General features: G+C 38.7%; 1 long non-coding RNA gene and 1 pseudogene across 6 annotated transcripts; one reads left to right on the top strand and one right to left on the bottom strand.

Annotated features, from left to right (window-relative positions):
* Positions 1 to 11,270: 11,270 nt before the first annotated feature.
* LOC128603838 (ankyrin repeat domain-containing protein 9-like) lies at positions 11,271 to 12,891 on the bottom strand (annotated as a pseudogene).
* A 1,699-nt stretch (positions 12,892 to 14,590) lies between these two features.
* LOC128603839 (uncharacterized) lies at positions 14,591 to 18,947 on the top strand. 6 transcript variants are annotated; one of them, XR_008385093.1, is made up of 6 exons: positions 14,591 to 15,703; positions 15,825 to 17,125; positions 17,595 to 17,737; positions 17,829 to 18,137; positions 18,507 to 18,613; positions 18,916 to 18,947. It is a non-coding gene; the product is annotated as an uncharacterized LOC128603839 (long non-coding RNA). The 6 variants fall into 6 exon arrangements; XR_008385097.1 differs by having other exon boundaries at positions 14,591 to 16,251; positions 16,347 to 17,125; XR_008385095.1 differs by having other exon boundaries at positions 14,591 to 16,549; positions 17,037 to 17,125.
* The last annotated feature ends 1,588 nt before the right edge of the window (positions 18,948 to 20,535 follow it).

The raw sequence follows: 20,535 nt of genomic DNA, 5'->3' as shown, positions 1-20,535 counted from the left end.
TCACATTACAGTGATGGACATCAAAAACGAAAGTTATTATTAGGGTACTATGGTTCTAAGTTATAAGCCAAATCAAGCCACTTATATTGAATAGGTTTAAATCAAATGTCTGTAATTTAAGTATCATTAACATCAAAAATCTAACTGCAGTTTTAATAAAACTAGGAAAAGTGCTTGTCTATATGATATGAAGACATTTCAGATCTTTACATTCAATGTAACTGGTTTGGGTTGTGTGGGTGTAAAGCTTAAATGGTTCATGTTTACCTAATACACCAAGTACAATATTTGAATGTTTAGTTTATATTCATACTATATTCCGTGCTGCAATCATAAAAATCTCTGGCTTTGCCTCAGCTCCCTATATAACCAATTTCAGTTAACACTGGTTGGCTATAATTAAGACTTTGTTTTCACGATGTCATGCAAGGACAAGACCTTCACATCTCCCCATACAGATACCCTGTGCACAGTAATTAATTTCCGTGCCATACAACGGCACCATCAGAAAGCTTTTACATCACAGCCTTAGGCCATTTAGGTCAGTTTATTGGTCAGTTTTACTATTATTCATTCAAATGAAATCCCTTCTGTACAAAGCTATGTATACTGTATGTAGGTAGATTAAACCTAGGTTACTATGAATGAGAATCAATTTCATTAACTATGTGAAATACAAGTTAAGAATTTTTATGTGAATTGAATAGTAATAAGATGGTTTGCTTACTAAGAACTGATCGCCTCATCACTTTGTGATCTGCAAGAGAGAGAAAAAATGCAAGGCAAACTGAGACCCATTATTCAAAGCCCATAAACTGTAGAAAGTGTAGAAACTCAAATATACTTTCAAGATCAACATTTGAATTCACACACACACACACACACACACACACACACACACACACACACACACACATCCTCTCGAGAGGTCTATTTCCTCAACTTTCCCTTCTGCAAGCATCTAGCACTTTATTTGTGTTCCATCTCATTTGAAGAAACTGCTATGAAAGATATGATACGATCATGATAATGATACAAAAGTACATACACTGACTGTTTTAACTACATCTACTTTTACAGTATTTTACAGCGAGATATACTTGGAGTAGCATCAACATTGAAGCTGAAGATGAAGATGACTAAATGTTTAATCTCTTCAGGGTCCACAATGGAAGATATATCTGTGAAAGATACTGAGGATATCTCCACTCTTCAAGAATCTCCACCTTCAGCCTGCTTCAGGTCAGATTAATGCCGAGGCTTTTTCTGCCTTGATCTTTTTAAAGACTTAATTGTGATGAAATGATCGACTCCCTTCTCAGTTCTGTTTTGTTAAGGATGACGCAGGTTGCTTTTCGGCTCACACGCAAGCCACACACACACAAACACACACACACACACACACACACACACACACACATCCTGTGTATTCACCAAGTGGTAGGCGCATATTAAAGGCCAGCAGCAGTAGTGAGGCTAGTAGAGAGATGAGGAGACATGTGGAGGCTTTCCAACGCCTGTACACACTACTGAACACACCCTGGCCTCGCATGGCAGTCTGAGGAAGGAGCCACCCGGATACCTACACACACACACACACACACACACACACACACACACATATGTACATACTGTGTATATGTATATCCTGTATACATATGCACTATACATATATGTATAGTACATATGTATTAAATATATACATACACTATATGTATACACCTTATACATATATACTATATACTGTATATGTATATACTGTGTGTATGGACAGTACCACTTTATCTTTTCATATCTTTTAACATAGATAATTTTTTTGTGTGAACACTCTTTCATATAATGTTCTGTCAGATTTCAAAAGATATAAGTGTTCCTCCAGTGTCTGGAATACTGGTCCTCAGCACTGCTCTCTCTGCTCTGATTGGACAGCTATTATGTCCATAGGGCTATGTGGCTTGAAGTAAATAGATTTTTGTTTTAACAATAACAACTGCAGTCGATACACAATGCTGTTTAAGCAAAACAATATTGTGAATCCACAAACACATTCGCTGACAGGCAAAACTCCACACAGACAGTAACCCGAGCTCCGGATCAAACCGGGGACCCTGGCGCTATAAGATGGCAACACTACACATTGCACCACCATGCTGTCATATTAAATTTATGAAAACTAAAAAAATGATACATTTTAAAGAAGTATTCATATCTCCACATCTATGGATATTAAATACTAAGAGCTGTAGTGGAGAAACTAAGCTTCTAAGTGGTAATATTGATATATTAGCAACCTGAAAACTCATACACATAGACAACAGTGTGCACAACTGTTTATTGTATACTTGCCCAAAATACTGGAAATTTTACTATAAAGCATACATTTCTGGAAGCAACTTGACAGTGAAAGCTCTTGCAAGGAACATCTTCTAACCCTGCTGTTACACAACTCATATATGTCTATCAGTCATGCTGAAGATGAGTCCATGTGACCTTTTTTTTCTTTTCATTTTTCCGTTTTGTTTTTCCCAAATCCCTCCTGACCTTCCATTGGAATGTGAGCAAACAGCAAGCTGGTGCACAGGATCCCAGGACGAGCAGAGAATTTGATATTGGGCCTAGGCAGATAGTGGACATTCCGGGGCCGAGGGCACAAAAAGCTGTTTCTGCTGCCTGTTTCTGGGACCCAAGGGCTGCTTCCTGCGAATCTTTCACTGGGGCTCTCCAGAATGCTTAGGCAGCCGATGACACCAGCCGGGCGCCTCTCGTCTCCCTCTGTCCAGTGATGGAGGTAATCGAGGGGGGAATAATATGAGGGTGGGGGGGTGTGGTGGCTCAAAGAAACCAGAAAAGGCTGCACAATAGTTGGTGTGGGTAAATACACAAATACTGTTCTCTGTACATGCATGCACACTGGAACTCACTACACCTCAGTTGTGTAGTGTTTACAGTAATTACTTTAACACTGTTTCGTGATTTATGAATTTGTTTTTATGCTACAGAGGTGCCAAGCCTGCTCTTTTAAGTACCAGGATTCAATAATGCTGGTCCACAGCTGGTTTGTAGATGTTGCTTTTAGACTTCCTCTTCAGGACAGTAATCAAAATAATGTTAATAATAATTATAATCATTATTAAACAGGGTTCAAGGCACACAAAGGCTATTTTGCAGTGCAACAAGCGTAAGGTAGCATAACTGATATCTAACCCCCAAAGTACTTCACTCAAATAATCCATGAAAAAAAAAAACATGGTAGTAAAGCTGCTACTCACTCACCACACTGTTTACATGCTACTGTATATTAAAAGGAATTCGTGGCATGGTGGTGCAGCACGTGACTCCAAGGACCCCACTTCCTTTCTGATCTTGGGTTACTGTGTGTGTGGAGCTTTGTGTGTTCTCCCTTAGGTTTCTCTGGGTTATCTGGTTTCCTTCCACCTCCCAAAAACATTATTTTGGATAGGCGTATTGGTGTCCCTAAATTGTCCCTATTTGTGAATGAATGTGTGAATGGACAGGTATCCTCTCCAGGGTGTATTCCTGCCTCATGCCCAGTGTTCCTGGAGCAGGCTCCGGATCCACCAATACCCAGATACTAAAGATGAATAAATGATTAAAAGGATCAGCAAGGGCTGATCAATTCCGAAACCAACACAGCACAAAAATAATACCACTACCGGAGTTATGAATTTCATTGTGTTTAAATGACATTATTTCACCAGAAAATGTAGTTTTGTGAAATAGCATTCTGCTAATTCTGCTTAACCCACAACTGAAGTTTAAATTCACTAATGTTTCTCCTTAGCTACATTTCTTTCTCTGACAAGTCCTGTGATTTGAACACTCAACATTTAAGTCATTACCATTAGCTACTGATTGACCAGCCCATGAAGCACTAGATGATTAGCTGACTCAGGTGCCTTCAAAGAGTTCAACAGAAATGTAAAATCCGGATGACGACAATATCAGAAACAGGTAATGATACCGTACTTTTAGTGTTAAGGTGCATGCATCTCTCATCGAAACCCAAATCCCTCTCTTTTCTGAATCCTACTCACTTCCCCCTGGTGACTCTCACTTCTCTGCATTGCTACTCGGCTGTGGACATTTTAAGCTGTTCATAAAATCCCATCACATGGCTTCTTTTCTCTGCAATTAGGGCCTGCTGATTTTTTAACACAGCCATGCACTAATTTTCCCCATTTTTTAAACGCTGCTCTCGCAGAGCACTCTAAGCCAGCAGACAAACACTCTAGTTATGAAGCATGAAAAATAATCTAGTCTCCAGTGTTATGTTTTTCAATACGCCATTCATGGATTCGCAGGGGAATAATGTTGCCTTTTGTGTTGCTCATGCTTCCCCTCCCTTTTCTTTCCTCTTCTTCCCAACTCTGAGCTGAAAGATCTCAGGTTCACACAAACATTGCCTATTAAAACAAGTCACAAATAAAATACTGGAAAAAGAGCAATTCTTTGTTCGTGCTTGCTCTTGCTCTTGGTCTCTGTCTGTCTCTCTGTCAAGATTTTGTCATTTATAAATGCCTTCCACTTCCTTGCATCTGTCAGCATCAGTCCATTATAATAAAGATTTAATCATTTTAATATGCTATCAATTAAACCCAGACAACAAATAGGATGGCTTATATATTTATATATTTATCCAAAGTGTATGAATACTAGGATAATGCAAAAAAAAAAAAAAAAAAAAAAAAAGGTTCCCACAGAACACACAACTTTCCATCTTTTCAAATTTAAAAGTCCCCATCAGCCGTGGTTTTAATCAAAAATCACACATCAGTTTGTTAAATGTCCATTTTTGGTTCATCTCAGTAGCTACAAACATGTAAGCAAAACTTCTAAAAAATAACAATATCTAGGACGAGATCATTAAGATGAGAAACATACCTTAGATAATTGCAGGCTTTTTCTTGCCCTCACAAGACAAATAATATAATCCCCACAAAATATGAGTTTTATCACCAAAAAGGCAGTAGATTTTGTCCTGTGATTTCAGATAGCTGGTACCTCACGGGACAATTTTCCACCTGTTGGAGTTACACATAAGAACCTCGTGCAAGAGAAGGAGGGGGGAAAAACAGCGTCCGGCTGCAAAGATACAGGGTCGTTCATCTCCAAGTCTATAAGTATTTGGCTTTTCTCCTACAGTTCATATAAGACCTGAGAAAGGCATCACTACTGTATATTAATGTATCCCCTGACACCTGGTCCCTGCTGCTATCAGCACAAAGAATGAAGAGGAGCAAGGAAGCGAGAAAAAGGAGAGAGAGGGAGAGCTGAAAGCCAACCCTTCACTGGTACCTGAGCATCTCTAGTTTCAAGTTCGGCTCTCAGAAAGTGCTGTTCTGTTTATGTGTAAGATGATAAAGGCACATATGTGTACGAATGTGTGAATGGATGGTAAGAAAAAATAGACGGATGTTGAACTTTGTGTCATTTGATATGATATATAATATGTATAATGGATATAAATATTCTACACACCCCTGTTAAAATGGCAGGTTTTTGTGAAGTAAAACAATGACACTAAGATAAATCATGTCAGATCTTTTCTGACCTTTAATGTACACTTGCAAAGTATACAAATAAAGTGAAATACAGTCAGCAACTTTTTTTTATGGAAAAAGAAAAAACTTGAAAAACGATATCCTAGTTGCATAAGTGTGCACACCCCTAAATGAATGCTTTGTGAAGCACCCTTTGATTTTATTACACCACTCAGTCTTTTTCTGTAACCATCAACTTGTGAGGCCATCTCCTGTGCACAGCCAGCTTCAGGTCCCCCCACTGATTTTTAGTTGGGTTCAGGTCTGGGCGCTTGATAGGCCATTCAAAAGCATTGATCTTCTTTTAGTTAAGCCGTTCCTTTGTGGATTTTGATGTATGCTTTGGGTCATTGTCGTACTGAAATGTGAAATTCCTTTTCATCAGGTCTTGCACTAAAAATCAGCTGGTATTTATAGCTATCCATGATTCTCTCCATCTTGATAAAAGCCCCAGTTCTGGCTGAAGAAAAGCAGCCCTAAAGCATGACGCTGTCACCACCACTCACTGTGGGTATGGTGTTCTTTGGGGTGTGTGTGTGTGTGTGTGTGTGTGTTTTTGTTGTTTTTACAGCAGACATATCTTTTGGAATTATGGAATTGTTATACTTTTTGGACTTGGTCTCATCAGACCATAACACATTTTGCCATATGATCTGGGGTGATTTAGTTTGGTTTGGATGTTTTTTTTGCGTGTGAGAAAGGGTTTCCATCTAGCCTCCCTATCCCACTGCCCAGACATATTAAGAATACGAGAGATTGTTTTCACATACAGAGAGTAATCAGTATTTGTCAGATATTCCTGCAACTCATTTAATTTTGCAATTGGTCTCTTGGCAGTCTCTCTGGTAAGTTTTTGTTTGTCCTTTTGTAATTTGTGGAGGGACATGCTGTTCTTGCTGATACCACTGTGGTGCTCCATTTTCTCCACTTGCTGTTTGATGGCCTTCATGGTGTTCCATGGTACATTTAATATTTTGGAATTTTTTTTTGTACCCCTTTCCTGATCGATTACTTCCGAAAGTGAGACCCTGTACAGGCTTTTTCAGTTCTTTGCAGACCATGGCTTCAGCAGTCAGATGAAACCAAGATGTCAAGAACATCCTACAGAAACATCTGGTCTTTATTTGGGGTTAGTCTGAATAATTTAATTGATGGTAATTTCACAGATGTGTGATAATGACTTGTCATGCAACAGAGTTGGAGATGGATGCAATTGCAGTTTAGAATTTGTTTTCAAAAACTGGCAGACAAATCCAAAATGAAAAAAAAACGGAACAGGCACAAGGTCAGGTGATCAGCAAACAGTAATTCAGAGACACAATCCAAAATACGCAAACCAGGATGCCGCAGTGTGTTCTGGGAAATGGAGTTCTTGGTGGATTCTGGTGTGGGTGTGATACTTTTGAACATGAGATTGAATGTGTTTGGTTCACTCTGAGCACACTCACATCCCTGATTATAAAAGGGTGTCCACACTAATGCAACCAGGTTATTATAACTTTTTTCCCTAAAATGTTTCTGATTTTTTTCACTTAATTTGTTAAAATGCATTGTAATTCCACATTGATGGTGGGAAGAGTTCTGACATGACTTATAGTAGTTTAATTTTTCATCACAAAAACTTTGTAGTGTACATTTAAAAACTCACTTATGGACAGACCCTTCATCCATTGGAATGGACATCTCATGGTTTTTGGTTTAAAACTATAAAACTGTACACTTTTATTATTTGAATAATGCCTGGTCACTGATTGGTCCCTGATCCATCAATCACAATGAAGACATGACTCCTTTAATCTGAGAGAGCTTCAGGCATCACATCAGGCATGGCTCATTGACAGGAGTAAGCACCTTTTTTTACCTGTTTAACCTCATCAACATGCACCTATTATAATCTTAATAGTATCAGGTGATAATATTTAAAGTTAAGTTGAAGATCTTTCAGTGTTGTAGAGCGCAGGGTTGTTTAAAACCTTCCTAAACATTGTACACCCCTTCATATCAACAGTAATCCCTAATGGCAGTGGATTCTTTCAGTAGGATAATGTGCCCTGCCACAGTGCAATAATTGTTCAGGAATGGTTTGAGAAACATACAGAACTTACAGGACTTAAAGGATCTGCGCTAACATCTTGGTGCCACATACCACAGCACACCTTCTGAGGTCTTGTGGAGATCATGCCTAGACGGGTCAGAGCTGTTTTGGTGTCCCAAGGGGGACCTACACAATATTAGGCAGGTGGTTATAATGTTATGGCTGATCAGTGTATGCTGTTTTTTAAAATCTTTAAGACTAATTCACATACAGTATGTGTTTAAACTCTAGTTTACAAGTACAGTATGGTTAAAATATGAGGATTTCTCTCAAAGGTTTCTCGAAATTTTATGTTCCTCCAGTCGTGGCATCCATTTACATTTACATTTACATTTATTCATTTAGCAGACGCTTTTATCCAAAGCGAATTAAAATGAAAAAGCAATATATCAAGCAGAGAACAATACAAGTAGTATATATATATATATATATATATATATATAATTTATCCATTTTAGCTACTGCCATCTCATGTAAGAACATTTACAAGTGCACAACCACAAGCAACAAGGGTAGCAGTCTCCAAACACCCACGAGAGACAAACCACAAAGCCTTTTAGGACACATTTTCAGGCCTAATTTTCATGGCGCTCAAAGTAGACAGGACAAGTCTCAGCTGATGTGAAACATGTGTTATAGTAAGCGTGCCTAATGATCTCTCCCTCTCTTTACCTCCCTCTCCCTCTCTCCTTGTGTCAAGCCACACATGATTTTATGGAGGTGCCAGTGATCCTGACCCTTTCTGCTCTCCGGACCTACTTGATCCATCCTGATGCCCTACCTCTGGATGGAGCTCTCATCAACTGGAGGCTACAGCCTGGAGATTGCTTAGGATGGTACCACTTGAAGTACCATGAAATGGTTTTGGACCTCAATTCCACACTGACATTCTCGCTATGGTTGCTGGGACTATGGTTGCTACTATGGCCTTGGGAGTGCAATTACCACATATGATTTTGCACTCAGGTCTCCTATAGTGAACAGTGGACTAGTTCAACAAACAGACTTTATATAAAAACCATAATGAACTTTCCTTTACTTTCACACTATCCATTGTTACCCAGATGAGGACGGGTTCCCTTCTGAGTCTGGTTCCTCTCAAGGTTTCTTCCTCATATCATCTCAGGGAGATTTTCCTCACCGCCGTCGCCATCGGATTCGCACAATAGGGATAAATTCACACACTTCAAATCTGTAACCTGTCCAACGACATATATGTTTCTATAAAACTGCTTTGAGACAATGTTCACACAATGATTCACACCTCTACCTTTGGTTTCCATTGCCTGTATCGAGTAAACAATTTGTTTTGTTTATGCCAGTGTGCAGTAAACAATTTCGCCAGTGTCAAGGAAATCATTTTTTTTCTGTTATTACCATAAAATTATTATCTTTGGTAATCAGTAACGCTACAATACGTAGAGAATAGTTTGATACTCCTTTGAGACCAGATCAGTATCTTAATCTAAACTCTCAGTTATTGTACAACACGACACTGATTAGCATACAGTATATGTGTATGGTAGGCCTGGACAATAATTCAATATCAATATATATCGCGATATAATTTTTTTCAATAACGGTGATATGATTTTTAAACACATTTCCGATATTTCGATATACATTAAAACATTTGTCACTGACTGACGTTCAGGGCGCAGGAGTCAGTTTGTTGTATTCAAGCCGAGGAGAATGAGCAGAACACAATTAGCTACGTGCGTGATGACGTAAACCACAGGCACGCAGCCAGTGCTCGGCAGTGTTAAGCTAAGCTCCAACACGGCAAGTTTTCGCTATATGAGTACCCCTGACCGTGATACAATTGCGATTGAGCGAGCTTCCACAAGTGAAGAGAAAGCAGACGAAATAGTCGATAAGAGAGGAAAGACTAATTCTGTGGTATGGAAGTGGTTGGCCTATCTAAGCTCTGATAAACTTCAGGTTTCAGTGCGCTGCAAAATGTGTCGGAGAGCGGTGCCGACTAGCAGCGGGAACACGTCAAATCTGTTCCACCATCTGAAGCAGTTCCACCCGATAGAATATTCTGAGAGTCAGAAGATGAGGCATCATAAAGGTTTAAGCCAACCTGTCTCTGAAATATCACCGCCACCCCATCACCAGCCGTGTCAAAAGAGAAATCCATGCAGCAAACGCGGATCGCTGCATTCATGCCTCAGGACAAACAGTCTAAACGATATAAAGACATTACTAAGGCTGCCACAAATTTTTGGGCTAAGGACATGATGCCGTTTAGTACGGGAGAAAATGTGGGCTTCATTTCAAGCCGCTGAGTTGAACAGATGGACAAGGCGACAATGCTTCGGGCACCGACTGAACTCCGCTATTGGTAAGTTATACACAGTTAATATACATTTGAGTATTATGTAAAGTTATTTTGCTTATGGTATGAGGATATATTACTACAATCATAACAAATAGGCGATACGCTTAACACAAAATAGGCCTAACCTAAGTGTAGCTCATCAGTGCTTGTATGTTTTTGATAGCTATTTTTATATTCTTTACAGTTGTTTATAGTATGTTTATATTCACACAACTTTATGCTTGCTATGTGGTTCTTGCATGCCATGTCATAAGAAGTTCATTGAGCATGTGTTATAATGTGCATTTGATTTGATAATTAAAACACTTGTGTTGAGGTGCTCTGTGTTGTGTAGGCTATGATTTCATGTGATTTCATTCCCCTAGTTTAAGTGACTGAATAGGCTATTCATTTATTCTTTAATTAAGACATACATATTTGTATGGATTTATACATATAGCAGTTATATTAATAACATTCAAAGGTGTTTTACTGGCATGGAAACAGATGTTTACTTCGCCAAATCGGGTGTGAAATAAAAACAACATTTTGTAGTTAAAATACAAATGAGAACTATATATTGCAATATTTTTTCTCTCTCTCTCTGTGTACAGAGATAGTTCACCAAGACAAGCGAGTGGACAGAAACCTCTAGAGCCTGTCATAGAGTGTCATCGACCCCCAACAATGGCCCGGCCCCAGCAATGTGTAGTTGTTATTGCTCACACTTTCTGTTTTCTTCAGCAACTCTGAGCATTTTTCATATTTTTTTTTTTTTTATCCTGGCTGAAGCACTTTAATTTCAGTCTATAAGAATAAAATAATCAGCCTATGTTGTAGATTAAAGTGAAAGATATTAATATTGACAAAGGTGAGTTTTGTTTATTTGACGGTGATTTCACATTTCTTGTTTGTATGAAAGTTAAATTCAAATAAAAGGTGAACGTTCATTTATTTATGCCATTTTCATTTCTTTATTATTATGTAGTTTTACAGGAGGAGAAGTTTACAGAAGTTTGAAGGTACAGACATCTGTTGTGGGCATCCTTGGCAGTTTTTCTGAGGATTTATATTGTTCATATCGATATCGGAATTATATCGTATCGACTGAAATTAAGAAATATATCATGATATACATTTTGGCCATATCGTCCAGCCCTAGTGTATGGATATGCACGTTAGCGTCTTTTAGCCATATTCAAGTCATTTCCAATTCTTATTATATCCACCATCCTTGACAGAATAATATATTGAATAATACAGTGATGCCAAAAGCTGTGGCCTCGAAAAATGTAATTCACACATTTATTGATTCCTTTATTTATTTTCAGTCAGCCCTCATTTCTCTTTTCTCATCTACTCATTTCTGTTCTGGGGGTTTCCCGGCCAATACCATGCAATATTGTCAAATTGTCAAAGGCAGTTACAATACAACTGCCATTTGTTCTCTTTTGCTTTGGCTTCCTGTAAAAGATTTGGATTTGCAACAAGAGAGATGTCTCTTTCAATCTCTCAAGCACTCTCTGTCAACTCTGCAAGCTTACAGACATACTGAGAAGCAAAGAACACTACAGATAACAGATCGAGAAATGGAGATACACACTGACTTCTTTTCGGATGCCTAAAAGATCTATTGATATAAATTAGAAACAAAACAAAACGGACTCCAAGCAGTTTCCCGGTATGTTTCAGTGGGACTGTCAGGCCACTGTTAGGACTGCATTAAGGGCTGAGTTAGGGGCTTCAGAGAAGCCGGAATGGGTAGTTTGTCCAGACTTTTCGGAAATTCTTCTGGTGGCAGCTGAGACAGGATTGTTTGCATAGCTATGAGAAAGAGCCTTCCTGGAATCCTCCCGACGAGGTAGTTAAACTGTTCCTCTCCCAGAATTTTAGACCAGCACTGCGGATCCTTTTCTAGTGAGCTCTTCATTTTGAACCGCACCTCAGGCATGAACATGAGCAGGTTCTCAAGGCACAGCTTCCTGGCACCTGTGTTCACTTTGGAGGTCCAAAGCTGCTCAAGGATGAGATCCAGCGGTGTCATACCCTTGTGGTCCTCAGCTTGCGGTGAAGCCCCATTTCCCAATAACATCATGACGGCGTCTGAGCGTGATAGCTCACATGCTAGAGGAAGTGGAGTTTTGCAGTCCTCCATTTGGCCACATCCACCTCGGTTCATGTATGAGCGCAGAGTGGGCATTCTATGTGTCACCTGAAGAATGAGAGCCATGATGTCCATCCTGTCATAGCGGACAGCCATGGCCAGGTGTGGAGCAGTTGATGAAGAGCAGCAGAAATACTCCCCTGGCCTGGCTAGAGCGCTGTCTGGGAACTGATTCAGCAGATATCGTGCATAAGCTCTGTGGTCGTGCTCGATGGCATACAGAAGTGCTTCGGAAGGACACTATGTCCGTAGCCGGGTGTCTTCTTCCCAGTGAAATATCTCCATTTTGCGGATGTCCTCCAACATACACACAGGTTTATGGTCCCGCACAGCTTGGTAAAAAAGATAAGAGAGGAGTTTGCCCTCCTTGCACGGGTCATCCATCTCTCCAGCCTGCAGCGCGTATTATATGAGAATTTAGAACACGTTCAGTCGTCACACAAACACATGTCATTAATACCTAAAGTTTACATAATGCCTAATGACCGGGTTCTCCTGCTGTAATACCACTTCATCGTGAACTCTGCGTTCTCGGTATTCAGGAGCAGATATAACGGTCAAGATAACGACGATCGTGATGACGTTTCTGCAGTGCCGGGGCAGTGCGCATGCGCAGAGGCGACGCTGGCGCGAGAGCGTTGCGTGTTGCCATGGCGATGCAATGCGCCACATTTCGCCTACTGGCCTGAAACATCAAAATATTCCTTTTATACATCATGTTTTATTTTGTGTACCAGCCATCTAAACTCATCAAGCCCATAGCTTTCTCAAATAAGTGCACTTTTTTTTTTGGTAATCTCGCGATGTTTATATTTGTTTATTTAATTTTAAAAAAGTGTGACGTGCTGAGCTGCAGTTCGGTTGACGTTCGACATTCGATATTCGCGGAAATTAAGGGACCGTTTGTAAAGTTACACACGACATTGTTAAACACGGTTCTAACTTCAACAGCATTTGAAGGGAATGACTTACAGTCACACAACCAAGTGTACAGTGTTCATCTAGATGTCAGCTATAACGCACACCTCTTAGATTTCTGATATTTAACCTTACAATGCATGAACCAAAAAAACCCTTCACGAATGCATAAAGGGGGTCAAAATGACCCGTACTGGATTGAATGTTTTTTTAAAAAAAATAGATGTCCTATTAATGAAATTATATATATATATATATATATATATATACATATATACACACACACACATATATACAGTATCTCACCAAAGTGAGTGCACCCCTCACATTTTAGTAAATATCTGATGATATCTTTTCCTGTCACGACACTGAAGAAATGACACTTTGCTACAGTGTAAAGTAGAGAGTGTACAGCTTGTGTAACAGTGTACATTTGCCGTCCGCTCAAAATAACTCAACACACAGACATTAATGTCTAAACCGCTGGAAACAAAAGTGAGTACACCCCTAAGTGAAAATGTCCAAATTGGGCCCAATTAGCCAGAGGTTGAAGGGGTGGGGGTCAGCCTGTCAGTCCTCAGACCATACGCCGCACACTGCATCAAACTGGTCTGCATGGCTGTCGTCCCAGAAGGAAGCCTCTTCTAAAGATGATGCACAAGAAAGCCCACAAACAGTTTGCTGAAGACAAGCAGACTAATGACATGGATTACTGGAACCATGTCCTGTGGTCTGAGGAGACCAAGTTAAACTTATTTGGTTCAGATGATGTCAAGCGTGTGTGGCGGCAACCAGGTGAGGAGTACAAAGACGAGTGTGTCTTGCCTACAGTCAAGCATGGTGGTGGTAGTGTCATGGTCTGGGGCTGCATGAATGCTGACGGCACTGGGGAGCTACAGTTCATTGAGGGAACCATGAATGCCAACATGTACTGTGACATACTGAAGCAGAGCATGTTTTTTTGCCAGCACTTTTGTTGCCAGCGGTTTAGACATTAATGTCTGTGTGTTGAGTTATTTTGAGGGGACGGCAAATTTACACTGTTACACAAGCTGTACACTCACTACTTTACATTGTAGCACAGTGTCATTTCTTCAGTGTGTCACAGGAAAAGATCTCATCACATATTTACACACAAGGTTTCTTCCTCATATCATCTTAGGGAGTTTCTCCTCACCACCGTCGCAACCGGCTCGCTCATTAGGGATAAATTCACACACTTAAAATCTGCATCTGGTGTTTATATATTTCTGTAAAGCTGCTTTGAGACAATGTCCATTGTTAAAACTGCTATACAAATAAATAAAATTGAATTGAATTGAATGTGAAACACACTGTTCTTCCCTAGAAATTCATCCCTGCAAGACCTTTTTTAATTGCTAACCAGACTAAGACATGTAGCTTTCTTCTTTACAGCACCAAAGAGGAATTTGGTCTTTTCTCTGGAGGCCACTCAGGGACTTGCCCGTGTCATCTTAAGATTAGACTACTGCAACTCTCTCTTGGCTTCACATGCAAGCCATCAAACATTGAAATAGCTACACACCTTTCTTGAATCTCTCAATGTTGAACTGAAGCCAAAGCCATGTTTATGAATAACTGTACCTAGAGCATATAAGAAAAGAAAAACCAGTGGCCCTAGAACAAAGCCTTGTGGAACACTAAATATTTATTTTGTACAGATAGAGAAGCCTCCATAAACATTTACAAACCAATAAATGATGGTCAGATAAGACCAGAGCCAGGAAAGAACCATTACTTTAAGCCCAACAAAAAAAATGTCTGTTTAAATGATTATTGAAGCAGCACTAAGCACAAGTAATACAAACAAGTAGACACGACCCTGATCAGAGGCCAGTAATAGGTGATTTACTACCTTAACCAGTACACATTCTGTATCGACTGAAAGTTTTCATGCATATGCTTCCTATGCATGTATCAGCTTAGCTGTTGAGGTACAACATTTTTTAGAATCTTAAAGACTATGAGGAACTTAGATAACGGCATATGGTTTGACAGCTGACAAAGTCAAGATCAGCTCTCCTACATTTGACTGTTATTATAACAACCACAACTGCAAAGTAGATGTCTACTTTTGTGATCAAAAAAATTTACAGTTTCTGGATCATCCATGTGCATGCTACAAATTGTGGCACCTTTCTGTCCATCCATCTCAGCCCTTTTCTCCCATAATTCCAGCAGTCTGGAGAGAGAAGGATGACTGGAGCTTTTTCTTTCTCTGTTCCACTTTCTCTTCTTGCTTCTTTCTCACACTCGCTGTTTGTTAGAGGTTCTAGTTGGCTGAAAGTGAGTTACATAAAAAGGACTGATCCAAGAAATGATAGAACGAACAAAAAGAATGAGAAAATTGACATCACATGTAATTGTGTGGTGACACAGAAATTAGGAAGATGATACAGTGCTTTGTCCTGAATAAGAAAGAAAATCATTTTTGGTTGAGATTAGACATACGTTTAGGCACAAACACTTACTGAAGGACAGGGTTTGTTAGGAATGTAGGTTGAGGGACTGGAGAGGACAGGTGCAGTTGCTAAGGACTGGACCAACAGGAAGAAAATCTACTGCCCGTACATAGTATGTACTTTAGCCTGGCAGTCACAGTCTGACACCACATCATCAGTGTGAGTGAAATCTAACTTAGTAGTCCATTCCGTATCTAGGAGCCCTTGCAGAATTAAGTCTTTGGGTCAAATTTGCCACAGAGAAAGTTAATATATAAATCTTGTATGTTGTTGATATCAGTGTTCCTGTTATTGAAGTATCGAAGTAAGGAAGGAGCATTCATCATATGCTTAGAGTAACATGAGCACTGACAGAAACCCTTTTAAACCCCTGGGCTTCGTAGTATAATTGCTAGCAAAAAGAGGTCATCAAGAACCAGGAAGGAGCAAGAGGGATCCAGGAGGAAACAATGGCATATTGATTACCAAGGCAATTTGCAACTCCTATTCACATTAAAAGGCAACACGCTGCCTCTAGTTTATCTTTTGTGAACGTGCACTACGCAGCGTTTTGTGTGTCGCATAAACGGGATTTCACTGAGTTTTTTTGTGATTGTTGCAGCCAAAAAACGCTCAATTTCGCTACGTCTTTTTGAAAAATTTGCAGTGCACCTTGCGGCGTTTTGGTGCTTTGCAGCGGAAAACTACTTGAACTGCCGAAATTGCAGGTGCATGAAATTGTTTTGCACGATCTTTCGCAATGAAGTTTGTCGGTAAATGAGACTTTTTGAATGTATTCATGTTTGACACACGTGAATTGAAGAGGGCTTTGGCTGAATGCGCGTTGTGATGATGTCACATGACGTGTCCTGGCCCAAATCTGCAGAAAATCTGCGGTAATTTAGAAAAATCGCAAGTTCCTCTGAATAGTGCGGAATTTGCTTGATTCGCGTTAATTTCTGCCATCACAAAATCGCATAATCCTGGAGGGACTGAATAGGAGGTGCTAGTCGCCAAATGCACCAGGTACTGCACTATTTATAATTTACTGTTACTTTCGTTTAAAGTCCATCTTCATGTGGTTCCTATTTCCGTTCCTGTGAGCTAAATTCTTTAAAATCTGGATCCAAAAAATCAAATCCAGAATTATTTGTATCCTTCAAGAGAAATTTCCACAAATCTGGGATATACTAACCTTTCCTCTAACAATGTTTGCTGACTTATAAAAGTGTTTTGTTCATTGTAATAAAGACGCCTAGTAGCTATACAAAGAAATGTGATTTGTTGCAATTCAGTATTTTAATTATGTGACATACCTACCATCAGTATAAAACTAGAAGAGATTCGCTATCAATAAACCTCTATATGTAAGGTACAATTGTTATATACAGTTCTTAAACACACCAGTGTAGTTCAGTTGTACAAAGTAAACAATATGAACTATAAAGAACTATCATGTATTTTCTAGTAACCTCATAGACACTAAATATTACTCATACTGGTGTCTTCGCAGTTCCCAAGTTCTGACCCTCAACCCTGAAACACTCTGTCCTCCTCTGTGTGACACCAGATGGTGTAATACAGTCAGTGATAACTAATGAGGTAATTACATCATTAGGAATAGAGCACTGAATTGCCCACTGTACTCGAGGGAGTAAATCAGTACGATGGCCTTACAAGTTTTAAACGTCCTACCTCAATCTTTCCAAGACTTCACCTTCATCTCCTTCAAATATGAAAGCTTTCCTCTTCCTTCAAAACTTTCACTCCCCTTCTTATATTCTACTACTGATACTTATAGTAGTTAAGGTCAGCACTAAATGTAGAGTGTTTGCACGCTAGCACATGACAAAATGGTCGAGGCTTTATGTAACATGCTCTCAGAGAGATCAATATAGCAGTCACCATTGTCCCTGTCCGATATCTATCTCTCCAGAGACACTCTCCTCTACGTCTCTATCAGAAGTGGGTTATGACTTGATTAAATGGGTTTTGGTAGCATCTGCTTGAAAGTGACACAGTTTTTGTTTGTAAAATCCTGCATTTTTTTTTAAATAAACTTTTCTGACAGTCCCTTTTTACTCTGAGAGAAAGCCATTCTGCACTGACAAGCGATGCATTTATGTCCAGTTATAAATTACAGAGCTGAACAAAAACAGAATTAGAGACAAAGATATCTCCATTAAAGACATCTCCCTAGTCAGGATACAGAAGGTGATCCATAGAACTCCTTTTTATGCATAACACTGAAAATACAATATGTTTTAGCTTTACTTTTTCAATATACTTTTATTTTTTATTTCAGACGCAGTACCAGTATATATACACCAGACAAACATTCCATCCAGAGGACACCTTTTTTTAATTAGTTAAGATTTAAAAAGGTAAAATTGATAAACGCACCATTGTATTTCAGTTTAACACAATAAACAATATGAACTATAACAAACGAGCCTGTATTTCCTGGTAATCTCATATTTTTACTCGAATTATTTGTTAACAGGAATGTTAAACATTTTTGCTTTTCTTACAAAGACTGTGTTGGGACACCTTTGGGTCACTGCAATCTTTTTCTGAATAAAGGCAGACAAAACACATAATTATATTGTATACTGTAAGTAAGGAATACAATTTTTACCACAGCTATTTACCAACAATTACAATTATTATTTATTATTAAAGAACATGTATTAAAATGTACTTTACACTTCATGATTACATTTAAAGTTGCTGCACGTCCATGTAACATGTTAGTTCCTGTTATTTCTTACATGATAGTAGTTCCAGTCTCTCTTCTTCTCTCTGTCTCAAAGTTAATTTAAAGAATACAGTTTGTTATTAAAAAACAAAAACACACACAAAAAAAAACAGAATAAAGGGCAAGGGACACCCTGGACGGTGTGCCAACCCATCGCAGGGCACAATCACACACTACAGACCATTTGGAAATGCCAATTAACCTACAACGCATGTCTTTGGACAGAAGGAGGAAACCAGGGTACCTGGAGGAAACCCCTGAAGCACAGGGAGTGCATGCAGGCTCCGCACACACAGGGCAGAGGCGTGATTCAAGCCCCCATCCCCGAAGGAGTGAGACAAACATGCTAACCACTTCATTATTAGGCTTAGATTATGTGGAGCATTCACCATACAAGTCTCTATATAGAATGTGTTGTAACTATATTAAACAACCGACTTGTTGTTCTTTGCAAAGTTATTCTATTACATTTTGTGTAACGCCAAGTATTAAGTTGAAGTAGGATTTATTATCAGATATTTCTACTTTAATTCATTTATCTTTCTTTTTATATATATATATATATATATATATATATATATATATATATATATATATAAGTATTGATTCAAAACTGCACTTTGTGGTACTACAGCTGTCACGATTCGAGGTCGAGCCAGAAGCAGGTGCAGATAATGACATTTAATGAAGTAAACGTAATATTAAACAAAGACACGAACACAACTTGGAAAACTACTGTGGCATGAAACTAAACACATAGACATGAACAACGAGAGTCTAAGACAACTTAGCATAAGACTGTGGCAAAACTAAACATAAACTAACAAGATCAAGAAACATGGAACACAGCGGTCTAAGACAACGAAAGACAACCAAATGATGCAGACAAGGACTATATATACACATGAGTGCTCATTAACCAAAACGTGAATCAGGTGCATGTGCTCATGTGACAACTAGAGCAGTGCAGTGGCTGATGGGAAGTGGAGTCCAGAGTTTCTTGATACGTGACAACAGCAAGATATAGTGTGAAGTAAATGCATTATAAAACATGTGAGAAAACATAAATGGGATGTTGTTTTGCTTTTTCATGCATAGATTAATGAATAAACTTTGTTAGAATAAAAAATGTTAGAAGCCCCTGGGTTTTATCTTCTCTCTCTTACAGGTACAAATGGTTCCATTTGTTGATGGAATAATCCTTTAGACATGCTTACGTTTGGTTAAACCCAAGAAGAAGAAAAAATCAGACAACTTTAAACTACTTTTACGTTTTTATTTTTCTTATTAATTACAATGCTTGTATCTTTCTCATTTGTAAGTCGCTTTGGATAAAAGCGTCTGCTAAGTGAATAAATGTAAATGTAATGTAGAATGGATGAAAATGGGCAAGCTGCCAGCCTGAATCATTCAGCCAGAAGAATTCTCTCATTCTAAGCATCCTATTATTATGTACATTTCTTCTTCTAGCTTAGCTCAGAATAGGTGCCACATCCTTGAAGCCAGTGTAAATGCAACACCTCAGTCAACTGATTTATGTCTCTCAATGTCTCTCGACAAATCCATCCCAGGAGAATCTGGGGCACCTATGACGCAAAAAGTTTTCCTCACGTGAGATTAGTGTTCCCTACTGAATTCGGTAATATGTCTATTGCCGAGAGGGCAGTTGTATGTAGGACATAATCCACAATGGAGTGCAAAAATGGAATTGCAACATTCAGTTAAAAAGGTCAGTGTAGAAAACAGTGAAAATAGTTTGGAAGTAACACTTCAGACATGATTCTTGTGTCCTTTTATCCATTTATGCATATAAACAAGGTGTTACTCATCTGTATATATTCATATTTTATTAATCTGTACATACATTGAGATGTTCATAGTGTACATATTACCATTATTATTATTATATTTTACTACTATTATTCTTATTTTTCTATTCCTATTGTAAAAATATATATATTTTTAGACATTTTTTCAATTCTATTCCTATTTAATGTCGATTCTTTCCTAGCTGTTTCTTGTGTAATTGAGCTGCTGTAACGAGGGAATTTCCCCAGTGTGGGATCAATAAAGTTTATCTTATCTTATACTTTTTTTTGCCATCCTTATAGCCTGGGCTATAAGTTATGAAGAAAGAGTGCATTTAAAGTTTATACATTCCTTTATTATTAAATATTCCTTATTCAAACTAATTTAATTGCTGATAATTCTGTTTTCACACTTACACGCTAAAAGGATTTCACTAGAATTAAGA

The sequence above is a fragment of the Ictalurus furcatus genome, chromosome 28 (assembly GCF_023375685.1).
Source record: "Ictalurus furcatus strain D&B chromosome 28, Billie_1.0, whole genome shotgun sequence".
Classification (NCBI taxonomy): domain Eukaryota; kingdom Metazoa; phylum Chordata; class Actinopteri; order Siluriformes; family Ictaluridae; genus Ictalurus; species Ictalurus furcatus.
Note: the sequence above shows the minus strand (reverse complement) of the source record. Positions and strands in the feature narration are given on the sequence as shown.